The 13114-nt window shown below is 41.4% G+C and overlaps 1 pseudogene across 1 annotated transcript in view; it reads left to right on the top strand.

The window, feature by feature from the left end:
• Nucleotides 1–4711: 4711 nt before the first annotated feature.
• The window catches only part of LOC309958966 (large ribosomal subunit protein eL33-like), a 30445-nt pseudogene continuing 22042 nt past the window's right edge, over nt 4712–13114 (top strand). The window contains exons 1-2 of the transcript in view: nt 4712–4766; nt 5075–5259. The product of the transcript in view is annotated as a large ribosomal subunit protein eL33-like (transcript). The remainder of the gene's footprint in view (nt 4767–5074; nt 5260–13114) is intronic.

The raw sequence follows: 13114 nt of genomic DNA on the forward strand, positions 1-13114 counted from the left end.
GGCAATTCTGACAGTTGAGGTGGCAAGGAGCCCCATTCACCCAGCAGCAGCAGCCCCCGCTGGTATCTCCCGGGCTCCCGGGGCCCCAGCGAGGACCCTCGGTGACCCAGCAGATCTCTGTGTGGCAGACAGTGCAGTGGATCCAGTCACAGCCATCCTTCTTCTGCACCACGATCTGGCACTGTGGGAAGTGCATGGTCTCGCCCTGCTGCAGCATGGTCCTCAGCATCTCTGTCGTCTGCCAGGCAGCCACGTCGTTCTGATGTTTGCTCTTGTGTGGCACAGTGTGATTTGTTTCCAGACACTTTACAAGAGGCCCCGCTGTATATTCCCTGACATGAGAGATCATACTTGCCTTCTTCCAGTGACCCTTTTCTGGTTCCTCTGGTCTCCTGCGAATGGCCCTCTTGGTGGAATCCTGGAAACACGCCTAAATCAATCCATTTCCCACTGGGGTTGCTTGATCCAAGGGAAACTCAATCATTCCTGTGTCCTGAAAGAGCAGAAGTGCAGCTTACCCCACTGCTATAGCCTCCCTGCCTTGCCATCTCTGTCCAATCATGTACCTGCCCCTGGGAAAAAGTGGCAAGTCTAACTGCAGATGTGGAGGGAATGAGTCATCAACCTCCCCTTCCTGGACTCACCCCCAATGTTTAAGATAAGTCTGCTGATAAGGTTTTCACTAAGCTTGAACAGGTCTTGCTATGGGATATGAACAAAAGCCCAATCTCTCTCCACTGATCCAATGAGCCTTGACTCAGTAGAGCTCACTGTCTGCTTGCCATCACATCACCTCCTCACATGGGCTGAGACGGTGGTCCTGGGTGGCAGGGATTGCGCTACATCTTACTAATAGGTTTCACAGAACTGTCTGGTTCCTTTCCACTGAGGCCACATATATTATGCCTTACATTTCTCATCAAAAAGAGATCAATGAACCTAGGTTGAAAATTTTAGTTTGGAGAAAAAAATACTGAAATCAATTTTGAAATATGTTTTTCTACATGCAGGATATCCAAAGTGACTATCCTGTTGGCAGGTGAAGAAGGGAACAGGCTGGAAACATATACTCACGGAATTCTTAAGATCAATGCAATTGTTTAGGGAAAGAGTGAAAAGAAAGAGAATAAAGGTCCAGAAAGAGTTTGTTAAATTATCACCACATAGGGGTGATGCTAGAGGTGCTGGTGGAGGGGCTTAAAGTAAGCTGTCAGAAAGATGTTGTGCTGTAGAGAAGAAGGAAACAAAGTGAGGCATTTTGGACAAAATAACACCTTTTGAATTAGAAAGAAAGCCTGACAAAGGCTAGACGATGAAATGATGATAATGATGGTGATGATGGTGATGGTGATGATGATGGGGATGGTGATGGTGATGATGAGAATGTTGATAATATTTCGAGAGCAGGTACTCTGAGTTAGGATATGAACTTCACATTTATAGCTCCTTGATCCTCACAACTTGTTACTCTGTGAGTTAAGTACTTTTTTTTCCACATTATACAGATGAGAAAAGTGAGATGATCTTTACATAGGGATTTTATAGGAACTGCTTTATGGAGGACTTTTGCCTTTACTGATCTCAGTACTCTTCAGCAGTAACTCATGAGATGCTCTGAGCGTGTCTATAAATAACCTCCTGAGGCATTCAGGTCTTTCAAGCCATGATCTAAAGTGAAGGGGAAAGTAATCTGTTTTCCCCAAAAGTGCTAAAGAACACAGGTCTGATAATTTGAGACTTCTAGATGTGATTCATTTTTGAAGCTGAGAATACCTCCAACACAAGTTAGAAGTAGCTTTTGCTTCTAGAGAGGTAATTACATTTATCTTGCAAACTCACACCTTCCTTACCTCTCCAGCTATCAAAGAAATAATAGTAACAGCCAGTGTTTGTTGTGTTCACCCAGGAGTGTGGGTAATTTCAATTCACACAGCTGGTCTATGGTGGGGCAGGATTTGAACACGGAGACTCTGGCGGCAGAACTTATAAATTTAACTTTATATCATGGCTACATCTCATGAAAGCCCATTTCTGTATCCCATAAGAAATCATCAAAGTGACTGAGAGGCTTAAGAAAGGCCAGTGGATCCCAGTTACTGTCTTAAATAGTCTCTTATTATTCAAGTTGACATAGATTGTTCTCCCAGCAGAAGTACTCACGTTCAAAAACTTGTGGAAATGAATGAGGTTTCTAACATTTGGGGCTGGGGGAAGGTTTGGCAAAGGTATTGAGGTATCACCACAGAAAAACAAATGAAATCATAAATCAGAAAAGATTATGTGAAGAAAAGACCTAAATACAAGATATTTGATGGCAGAAGTTAAAACTATCTTAGAATTATGAGAGTGGCAATTCTTTTTGAAAAACAGCTTTACCAAGTTATAATTTACATATAAAAAAACTGCCCATATTTAATCTATACAATTTGATGAGTTTGGATATATGCTTATGCCTGTGATATCATTGCCACAATCAGGGTAATAAACAGGCATCACCTCCAAGAGTTTCCTTGTGTGCCTTTGTGGGTTTGTGTGTGTTGTTTGTGTGTGTATGTACGTGTGTTTGTGTGTGTGTAATAACACACAGTTAACATGAGATCTACACTCTTAACACATTTTTAAGTGCATCTTAGATGTTTTGTTAACTATAGATCTCTAGAACTTAATGAACGTGAAATGTGATGACAGGAGAGAGGTCCTGTTTATATTCCATCTCACTAGCCTCATGTTAGCACTGTATGGATGCTCACACAAGTGTGGAGGTCATCTGTCCCTGAGAACAAGGGACATTAGCTAACTTTTCCAATTGTCCTACCAAAGGAAAACTTTTCCAATTGTCCTACCAAAGGAAACTTTTCCAATTGTCCTACCAAAGGAAAAACATTAACAAGTTTGTGCTGTTGTTAGCTACTACGTTTGTGGTAATTTTTGAAGCAGCAATAGAAAGCTAATACATGGTAAACTGAAAAATGGTTTCTTCACTGCATCTCATTTTGGTTTCTACTCTTCAATAACTCTTTGGGGTTTGGGTCTTGGTACATCTGAGGGTTTAGCCCTGGAGGGAACTTATGAAAGATCGGTGTTGCCAAACATCAGCCTGCAAACATGGCGAGGGTCCTGCCCTCCTCAGTCACATGCCCAGAGGCCCCTCCCGCATTCCTACTCTCCCTTCTGCACACATTTGCTTCCAATGGGTCCCTCAGCCTGAAGATCTTCCCCAAATAGGGACTCAGGGGGCAGTCTCCCCATTCTGGTTGGCTAATGGGTGGAGTTGGACAATAAGGTCTTTGAAGCCAATTAAAGTCTAAATCTCAGGAGTGAACCATCTACTCCATTTGAGGGCAGACACGGTGTCCTATTGCCTTATGCCTTGTGACTAATGGTGCCTAGACCAGACCCAATAAATGTCTTTGAATGAATAAATTAAATGACCTACAGATGGGCTAAGCTTCTGGGAGGACTCAGCTTGCCCGCTGCTTTCCAAATCTAACATTTATTTCTACCCTTCCAAGAACAATATGTTCTCTTCTACGCCTTTCTCCTCCTGAGGTCCTAGATCAAGTGATATGTGAAGGCTTTCTTGACACTTCCTCTCTCTGCTGACTTTATAAAAGTTCTTGCTTATCTTACTAAATTCTTAAATTAATGACTAGTTTATAAACAGTGATTATGAATCTTGGAGGAATTATTCTAGATCTTTGTCATCTTTGTTTTTCCAATAAATATCAGAATTCCAATCCAGCAGTAGTATTTAAGAAATATTTTAATATGGTACCAAATCTCTCTTTTTACAGTACTGTGTTGATTTCTGGCTACACAAGAATGATCATTAAATAATACAAATCATTTTTAGAAATCTTTTCTATCCAAATGTATCTTTAAAATTGGAGCTGCTAACTGACATTTAAGAAAGCAAAAAACTTGATCAAAATGCCTAGGGGGAAAAAAAGGCTTCTGAGATAATGACACAAATTAGAAGGAGTCTCTAAAAACCCAACCTACAGATCTGGTATTGGTATGGAGGGAGGAGGTTAGATACTGATGTGGTTTCTGAAACTAATTAGCTGTGTAACATTGTGAAAGTCACCACTTAACCCTCCAGGACATCAGTTTTCTCAACAGTAAACTGAGAGGATTGAAGTCAATACCTCTAAGATTCTTTTATTCTTAAGATTGTCATACTAAGTGAAGTAAGTCAAACAGAGGAAGACAAATATCATATGAGATTGCTTATATGTAGAACCAAAAAAAAGAATGATGCAAATGAACTTATTTACAAAACAGAAACAGACTTGCAGACAGAAAATGAATTTATGGTTACTGGGGGGAAGGGGGGGAGGGGATAGATTGGGAGTTTGGGATTAACATGTACACACTGCCATATTTAAGATAAACTGCCTTTCTATGAAAAAAAATTCTATGATTCTGATATTAAATATATTTTATTAAGAATTTTAAAAATTTTATAAGGATACTGATGAATGCAAATCTTTCTTAGTTATTGAAACAGTGGCTTAGAGGCTGAATTTTTTTCAAAATCTAATTTTTGAGGAGTACCATCTTATATAGTAGAACAGGAATGACAAATGTTGATTCTTTGCTCCTAGCACACAGTTTGAACACAAGGTGTCTTTTGAAAGTGATGGTAGCCTATCACAGATCACAGGATTTGAATTGTCTCAAAACCTCCCTCCAGATTTGTAACCTGATAATGACATCCACACTCAGTAGAAACCAGTCCAGCAAGCCAGATGGACTCCACAGAGGTGAGAGAAAACATTCTGTACCATTAGAAACACCACAGTAGTTCATTATACCTTAATAATGATGAAAATGTCATATTGTATATTTCTTAAGTTAATCAGAAAAAATCAATATGCATTTTAGTAGGCATTCATAAAATATACATACTTTGGGAATGTTTGGGAGATTTTAAGGAAGATTAAAGTCATATCTTTCCAGAAAAAAACATAGAAATGTACAGTGTTATAGTGGTTTGAATAGTGCTGCCCCAAAATTCATGTCCATCTGAAACCTCAGAATGTGACCTTATTTGGAAATGGGGTCTTTGCAGATGTAATTAATGAAGTTCAGATAAAGTTGTACTGCATTAGGTTGGGCCCCAAATCTAATGACTCCTGTTCCTTTAAGAAGAGGAGACATACACGCAAGGAAGCAGGCCAAGTGAAGACGGAGGCAGAGATTGATGTAATGCAGCTACAAGCCAAGGACTGCTGGCAACACCAGAAGCTGGAAGAGGCAAGGAGGGGTTTTCTGTGGAGTCTTCAGAGAGCGGATGACTCTGCCAACACCTTGATTTTGCATGTTTAGCCTCCAGAGCTGTGAGGGAATAAATTTCTGTTGTTTCAATCCACCAAGTTTGTGGCAGTTTGTTCTGGCAGGCATAGGGACTAATACAGGTGTTAAGGTGGATTACGGAATAAAAAATTAGGAAGGGAGAGTGCATATACTGAAGTCTTGTCGTGACTGTGCACCTTATCCAACTCATTTTATCCAATTTAATGCTTACAATTACCCTATGAGGTAACTATTATTATCTCCATTTTACAAAATGAACAACAGTTTTGGAGAAGTTGGGAGGCATGTTCATAATCATACAGATGGTTAAGTGGTGGATAAGGTTGGACTTCAGGCCAAAAAAACCCCCCAAATACCTCATGCTTTTCCTATGGCTGCCATTAAGGGGTGCAGAGGCCTCCACCAATTATCTAAAGATATGGCCAGTGGAGGAGGCACTCAGCTTCCATTGTCAAGAGAGAAAAAGAGGAAGGCGTGGGCAGTCACTGAAGGGAGAGGTGGTAGACAGGAGTAGTATTCCAGGCAGGAGATGGGGCCTCACTCGAGCAGCCCTGGCAGCCTCACTGGGGTCTGAAGCTTGTTGTCTCAGCTAAGCTGGAGCTGCAGGGACATTCTGAAGGCAGCAAGAGTCCTGTTGTTCTCTATGAGGAAGTTTCCAAGCATTATCTCTGTGAGGAATGGTCCATCTGTGTGAAGTGGGCACATGTAGAAAATGAAACTGTATGGTGACATGTTAACAGAGGCTGAGGAGTTCTGTGTGTTCCAGAATGTGCCTTTTCTTTTGAAATTTATTTATTTTAATTTATTTATTTTTGGCTGCATTAGGTCTTCATTGCTGCGCACCAGCTTTCTCTAGTTGTGGCGAGCAGGGGCTTCTCTTATTGCGGAGCATGGGCTCTAGGTGCACAGAGCTTCAGTAGTTGTGGCTCTCAGGCTCAGTAGTTGTGGCGCACGGGCTTAGTTGCTCCACGGCCTGTGGGATCTTCTCAGACCAGGGCTCGAACCCATGTCCCCTGCATTGGCAGGTGGATTCTTAACCACTGTGCCACCAGGGAAGTCCTAGAATTTGCCTATTTTGATCTGCAGTGTGCTTTCTTTTTGTAACTTTTTATTTTATATTGGAGTACAGTTGATTAAGAATATTGTGTTAGTTTCAGATGTACAGCAAAGTGATTCAGTTATACAGATATATGGATCTATTCTTTTTCAAATTCTTTTCCAATTTAGGTTGTCACATAATATTGAGCAGAGTTCCCCGAAATATACTTTCACTATATCCCTCCTCTGGTGGCGTGGCACAGCAGGGACCACAAAGATGAACACCATTTTCCTTTCAACTTTGTAGTGTAATGTGGAGAAGTCACACATAGTTTCAGACAACTTATTTATTATCACCCTCCTCATCAGACAGAAGAATTGTAGATGTGTCGACTCACCCTCTGATTTCAAATGGACCAGCTCTGTGACTCGATTTTGAGTTTTCTAGGTTTACTTGAAGTTGATGTCCGTGACTAAAAGTTCATTATGTGTGTGGTCCCTGAGTTGCTGTTATTGATGCCTGGCTCACTTTATAAAGTAGCCCCTCAAAAGTTTGCCAGTGAGATGCATATCTAGGTACTGAACAATTTTCCCACTTGATGATTTAATGAAATCAGAATCCTAAAATACTATGGTTAAGTAAGTTTACCTTTCAAAATTGTGAATGTTGGACCTATTGAAAAAGAAGGAGGCGTTTTATGATCTCGATTATGTTTACTACATGGTAGGAAATATTCTAAGGTAAGCAGCTCCTCCAACTCCTCAGGTATCTGGCAGCACTTAGGTTGTCTTTGTTCCTAGGTCGTTTGTGTCTGTGTTTCATTTCTTGTGACTTCTGAACACCCTGGATCAAGTCTCTGAATCTCTGAAGCTCCTAGCACTGAGCAGTATTAATTAACACTTTCCACTCAACCTTATTGAAACATGACCCAACTCTGGACAAGGACAGTGGAAAAGCAAAGGAAACACAGATAGACATATACCCTGGTGACCAAAGGCTACCTTATCTTAACCATCACTTCTATTAAAACTGTGAGTTTTATTCTGTTCTAGATTGTGTCCCTGTAAAATTAAGTAGACCATAAGGGCTGATTCAATGAAAACCACATATGGGTCCTTGAAAGGAAAAAACTTGCCTTGTATATTTAAGAGGAAAGTGCTAGAAAACATCCTAGAAAATGGCAATTATCGCCCCAGCTTTGTCTGCTGGTGGAGTAATTCTCAGATTTCCGCCACTTCACTTACCACATGTTAAATGTGCTCTCCCCCAACCCAATTGGCTGATAATAGCCTTAATTATATTATCCTTGGGCTCCCAAAGTGGAGGAAAGAGAGGAAACACCGCTTGGTTCCAGCTTACTGGTCAAAGCCAATTTTAAGAGATTTATTTTGTCTAAGAAATGGCAGTTCTATGTGACGAGTGAAGATCAAATAACTCTGTGTTTGTCAGGAAAAGGACACTTAGTCCCAGAAATCCCATCTGGACCAGGAAGCCAACCAGGCGCCTCGGAGATGTGCCAGCCACCATCAGACCTGGGCGCAGTCCACAAAGCAGGGAGTGAGTGCCAACAAGGGGCACCTGGACACGGGCTCCTTAATCAGTAACTAAACTGTAAAAATAGGGCTGGGCCAGGAACCTTGCTGTGGCTGGTTTGTTCTACATTCTCCTTTTCCTCCCTCCTGTCATTCAGGCATTTACTCCTATAAATCTCTCTGTTTTCTCCTAACAAGCATGCTTCCTCTGTTCTCTGATGAACAGAGCTCGGTGGGGTGGGGTTCTGAATGTGTGTCCTGAGGGACCCCTCCTCTGAGGGTTGAAGATCTGTGGTGTGGTAAGATTACACTTGGACTGGGGAGGGGGACGCACATAAGGGCCCTCACCCCAGAGGTGCTGCGGAGGACCAGTAAGCCTGACTGCCTGTCCTGGGCTGGCCCCCCTCCCTGCATGTGTGGGATGAGCGAACACAGGGACACAGCATGAGTGAGCCAGCCAGGCCTGGATACCTGGAGGTGAGCTGGGTCTGCACACAGTCTGGAGAGCGTGGCCAGGGAAGGCATGTGAGTTGCTGCAGGTGTTTAAGCAAATTTTCATGTTTATTTGGTGCCAGAGAGACCTGAGCTGAAATACCTGCCATTTCGTAGCTACTGAGGGAACTTAATCATTGAAGCTTCAGTTTCCTCATCTGTATCAAGAAAGTGAATGACTCAGCTCAAGGCTGCTGTGAGGATCAGATATGAAAACACACTTGCCTGGTGCAGAGTCTGCTGAACAAAGAAATGCATTTTTCCCTGAGTTGTGTGTTAGGCTTCCCTGTAGAATTGTTTCTGAAGGTAAAGGCGAACTACTGAAGAGAAGAAAAGAGATTGAAGTTCTCAGCTTTCATCCATAAAATGTATCTCAGGGTGAGGATTTCTGGTTCCATGGTAGACTGGTGAGAAAAGAACATTGAAAGACAGAGACTCTCTCCCATTCGCCAGGACTCTTTAAATGACATGCCATCTTTATATATTTCTGTAAATGGGGACTTAATGAAATTATCACCAAAAAATCAAATAAATATAACCACACCCTGCCAAGAGTCACAGACATCTTTCTCATCGTCTTGTATGTGTGTCCAAATCTCAAGCTTTGAGCTCCCTCAGGGCAAGGATGTGGAGGCACTGGGCCTCCAGGGAACTGGGTGGCTATTATAGTTATTGAATCCTAAGTGCTTTGGTTTAATTACAGCCAAGGAACCAGTAGTGGATGTTTTACGCATGACTTTCTCCTGAGCATAACTGCCTAATAATATTCTGCAAAAAAAGAAGGTGTCATCTGCATAGAACACAGACTTCGATGACTGGTGACAACATGCAATCTAAGGTTAGCAAAAAACCAAAAACTATCTATGGCAAAAATATACTACAAAAATCTGACTATTTATAACCCTGGCTTTTAGAGAATAAATAATAAGCAGCTAAATCTTTTTTGACTCACCTATCTCACTATCTTCTTCTCCATTAAATTCTAAACTGGAGTTTAATAGGCCCTAAGAGGAGGGTTTAAGTGTGGCCTCCAGGATTCACAGAATTTAAAGTGCCCCTTATTCCCGGCTTTGATCCAGCATATAGTGGGGGGGGGGTTACCCAGAACACTCCAAGTTCTTGGTAACCTTCTTCACCTACAGTATGCCATGCCCCAACTATTGAAAAGATGTCACTGCTCCCAGGGTGTTACCACCTGCCCACCAGTGCAAACCATCTAAGAGATGGCTCCATCAGAGGACTGATTACCTGTCTTTGACTAACATCATTCATTGGGAGCAGCCCACTCAGCTGTACATCTCTCCTCATGTCCCTCAGTTGAGGCTTTGGTCATCCATCAGCACCCTCCTGGCTGTTATCTTCGTGAGACTTTGGACATCCCTCCATCTCCCGTCCTTCCTCGTTCACTACCCCACCCCCAGTTCTACCGTGTGCTTTCATGGATGTCAACTGCAGAGTCTTCTACATTTTTGAAGCCTTCTCACAAGTTCAATTTCATAATTAACTGAAACCCTTCTTTGCCTCAAGGACCCTAGTTCCCCTGCAAGTCTCTCAAACAGTGCCCTCATTTCTGGTCCTCCAACCCCAGGTACATCTGAATGGCGGGTAGGTATGCTCTTTGTTCCTCATTGCATCTGGCCAACCATGTCTTCTTTTCTTCCTCTTTCAAAAACCTTGTTTCCATAGAAATACATACCATCAGACTATTTCATTGGCTACCCCTCCTTGGAGGCTCTTCCTCCTTGTTGCTGTTGTACGAAAGCTGCCCAGTCTTTCCCTGTCATTTGCAAGAGATTTCAGCACCTGACTCACTGGTTCACTCTCTCCATCACCATTCCTGTCTTCATTCTTCACAGATTTAGCATCCATCAAGATAAACCATTCCCAGCCTTGGCCTTTCAGTTCCTTGACCTCTCCTAACAGCCCTCCTGCGCCTCTTCCCCCATGGCCATGGTCATTTCCTATACTTTTTCAATTGCCAGTGATTAGATCACCATAAAGCCTTCAGTTCTCAGACAGTGACCTCCAACCTCACAGACTACTTTCTCTTGGGCTAGGGTCTCCAGATTAAATATAGGCTGCCCAGTTAAATTTGAATTTCAGATAAACAATTTCATATATTTTAAACATGATTGTGTACATACAACATTTCCAGAAACACTTTTACTCAAATACTATTTTTTTTAATTCTGAAATTCAAATTAACTGGGCATCCTAGATTAGTATTTTCCAAATCTGGCAACATTACCTTGAATCCAAATTCTAACAGTCTCTGACTGCACTGGGATCTTTAAGCCTTTGGTCTGACCTTTTTATGGGGCCAGCATTTCTATGTCTTCTTCCCAGGACTTTGATTCCTCCGTCTCTCCCTGCCATCACTTCCATATTTGCCTGGAAGAAGCCGAACACCAGTTAAATCCAATTCACTGTCTACTTTGTGCCTGCATCCGAAGAGCTTAATGTGCATTGAGAAAAATGAGTCATTATGCTGATTGGCCTTTCTTTGTAATTTATGACCATAAATCTTAAGTAGATCGTTAGCACTGTCCAACAATCCTACTATATTTCTTTTGCAAACTGTTTTCACACTCACAGAGAAAATGGTTCAGACCTTCTGATTTTTTCTTAAACCTCTTAACGCCAACTTACCTGCTTACTCTCAGCTGATAATCATGTTTCTTATTTTACTGAGAAAACAGAAAAAAAGATAGCAACTGCATTTCCCATTACTAAATGAGCCAAACTCCCTGCACTGAGGCCCTGTGCTCCCTCCTATTTCTATTTAAGGCCATCCCTCCACTTGTACACTGGATCTCTTTTTTTTTTTTTTTTTTTTGCCTACTTCAGTTCACTGCTTTTGCAATTAGCTACTTCTTCATCCTTAAATGTTTCTATGTTTAACAAATCACTGCGATCAATGAAAAAATGTTATGTTAGGCCATATCTTTAAAAAAATTAAAAAAAAACATTATCCCATATCCTTTCTCCTTTGCTATAATGGAGTGTAGCTTTGTTTCTCTACTCACCCTATGTAGCCAAACAACTCAACAGAGTTGCTGAACCAATGCCTCTCAAATTTGCCTAGGGATGCGCTTGTCAAAATACAGTTCTGATTCAGTCAGTCTGGGGTAGAGCCTGAGATTCTGAATATTTAACAAGCTCACAGGTGATGCCAATGCCTCAAGACCAGAGACCATTCTTTGAGGAGTAAGGATCTGTAGACACCTACTATTCTCTTTTTGAACCCCTCCAACCAGGCTTCTGTGTCCACCATTGCACTCTCAGGGTAGCTGTGGACTGTGATTGGCCAAGTTTAATGTCACTCCTCAGTCCTTCTTGATGGATCCCCTGCAGCAATTGACTTTCTTGAAAGGCTCCCTTCCCTCCTGCTCTAGAATAACTCCCCATTCCCCACCCAGCCTGGTTTACTCCTTCTCACTGATTGTTCCTTTTTCCTTCTTTATTGGCTCCTCCCAGCCTTTCCAAAGTCTACACAATGGAAGCTCCTGGTGGGAGACATTCCTTCTTCTCCCTTTACACTCCCCATCTCTCTGTGTGATCATATCCAGCTCTATGGCTTCAAATCTTTCTAAAGGCTGATAACTCACACATGTGTGTCTCCATCTCTAAGATCTCCCTGAGATGCAAATGTAGATGTGCATGTTTCCTTGATTTTTCTACCTGGATATCTAAGGAGTCTGAAACATATTATGTGCAAAACAGAACTTTTAAATTCTACCCCACCACACACTTCCCCCATCTGAAGAAATGATACCATAATTTACCCAATTTCCCAGACCAGGAATCCAGGATTTATCTTTGTCTCCTCTTTCTCCCTCACCCTCAACATCCAGTCCATCAACAAATTCTATCAGTTCAACTCTCAACATACATCCCACTGTCTGAGATGCTACAACCGTTATCCAAGCCCTCATCTTCCTCATCCCAGAATTACTGCACTAACTTCTTACCAAGGTTTTTCTGCTTCCACTCTGCTAAGAAGTGTATACACAATATAAAATGATCTTCAAATAGATATTAGACATATAAGGGCTGAAATGACTTAAATTTTCCTTAATGAATTTTTTGAAAGATATTGGTAAATATTCAGTATGCCCACCATCAAGCTATTTATGTGTTCATTGTATCTACTTGTTTCAGATGTTTGAATCATTATACATGATAATCCAAAGTGAGCTATCGGGGACACCATTATAAGAAGAAAAATTATGATTTGTTTTCTTTTTTTCCCAATTCAAAATATTGTGCCTTCATTTCTAAAATGTTTTCAAAAACAAGGCAATTATTTTTATTTCTTAGTGTTTTCTGAGAATAGGGTCTCATAAACTGTTACACAGAAGAGCTTATGAAGGCAGGATATGACTTGGAAACCTAACATTCTCAGTATCTCTCAGTCCACATTACAAATACTACTTTGAAACCATAAAGTCAGGGAAAACCAAATTTTGTCCTGTGACCCTTAAGGCTGACTGGCCCATTATATATCCCTGTCTTTATATGCTCTTAAGTTGTGAAGAATAAGAGTCAGATTCAAGGTACCTTATTAATTTTAAGGTTCTATTTTTGTAAACTTAAATTCACTCATAGCTAAGTGTTTCTTGTTCTTTTTGTTTCTTTCTCTTAAGAGAAGATACATTTCCCATAACACACTGAAGCCTTTAATGCAGGGGTCAGCAAACTGTAGCCCAAGGGCCAAGACTGGCCCGCTGCT

Source organism: Leucopleurus acutus (assembly GCF_964270905.1).
Source record: "Leucopleurus acutus genome assembly, chromosome: 3".
Classification (NCBI taxonomy): Eukaryota; Metazoa; Chordata; class Mammalia; order Artiodactyla; family Delphinidae; genus Leucopleurus; species Leucopleurus acutus.